We start from the raw sequence: 1,487 nt of genomic DNA on the forward strand, positions 1-1,487 counted from the left end.
TAATAACAAGCACTTACTGTGTGCCGGGTGGCTTGTTTGGGGTTGAAAGCATAGACGTGAATAAGACATCTTAATCAACCAGAAGAGTTGATTCTTTTGGAGGGAAGGGGCCCCAGGTAGCTGGTTGTGCAGGGGATCCTTGCAGCTTGCCAAGGCATAAAGCCCACTTTCCAGGAAGCCAGATGCACTGGGTAGTGCCTGGCCCCAGCTGTCCATTGGCCCTGTGCATTACAGGGGGTCTGACTGAGGGAGGGCTTTTATTTAGCACTTAGCACTGCCTGTGAACTTGCCAGCTTCCCTGCCTGTTTACCCTCACTGGATTGAATGTTCCTTAAAGTTTAACATAGAAGAGTTTATGTTAAATAAGACAGAGGTCTTGTTCACTTCTAGTGCCTTGCGTGGAATAGCATATTTATTAAAAAATGAAAGAGAAATTTCAAGAACTTCATTAACTAAAAATCACACAACCTACACATTTAAAAAGGAAATTTTCCTCAAAGATTTATGGGCTGCAAGGTGGCCATCCCCACAGGCTGGGAAGCATAGCCCACCCCAGAGCCTTCGAGGCAGAACTGTGAGGGAGGGGAGTGTGGGACAGGGATCCATGCTGAATGGATTCAAGCATACATATTCAACAGGTTACAGGAGGAGCTATGAATACTCAGGAAGGGGGTCCTGGCACATGCATGATGGTCAAACATGCATGTTACATATAAACCAAGTTCACCTTGGGGTGGAAACCTAACATTTAAATGTGTTACAGTTGGGCTATATACATCAAAAGGTCTCAGGACACCAAAGCACTCAAGGGCACAGCCTCTGCAAAGCAGCTGGAGCCAGTCCATGGTTGGGGGTCTTTTTATCGGGAGAAAGTCACTCAGTGTCTTGGCTAATCAAAGCTGTAGTCATGGCTGGTGGAATGGGGTTCAGTTAGGCCATGTCTGATGGTTGGTGAGCTGTAACTGCTGCAACACTGTTTATCTCAAGGCCAGGGCTTGTTTAGCTGCCAGAGAAATAGAAAAATCTTGCACAGTGTAGGGTGCATGTCTTAACCCTTGCCTGGCGCAGCCTTAGGTCCTGTGTATAATTTTGGTATCTTATTGCCACAGAGTCTCCTCCATCAATCTTGTCTTTGTTCTGACATTACTGCTGGTCAGTTGTGTCTAAACCCCAAAAGGGTGAGGTATAATGAGGCGTGTCCCACCTTCCATCCCATCATGGCTGGAAAGTCAGTTTTAAGGTTTCCCTGCGGTACCCTTGGCCAAGAGGGGATCTGCCCGGTCAGTTGAGGAGCTTAGAATTTTATTTTTTTTAGTTTACACCTCTTGGTGGAGAAATCTGCAGAGGGAGCACCTGTTAGGCCCTGGGGCCAGGGGTCCTGGGTTGGGCCTGCGGGAAGTTCACAGTGATTCTGAGTGACCACGCACCATGCTGGGATGGAATCCTGGCATGGTGAGCCATGCCGCATGGAACGTGTTTGCATCAAG

The sequence above is a fragment of the Symphalangus syndactylus genome, chromosome 4 (genome assembly GCF_028878055.3).
Source record: "Symphalangus syndactylus isolate Jambi chromosome 4, NHGRI_mSymSyn1-v2.1_pri, whole genome shotgun sequence".
In the NCBI taxonomy this organism is placed as follows: Eukaryota; Metazoa; Chordata; class Mammalia; order Primates; family Hylobatidae; genus Symphalangus; species Symphalangus syndactylus.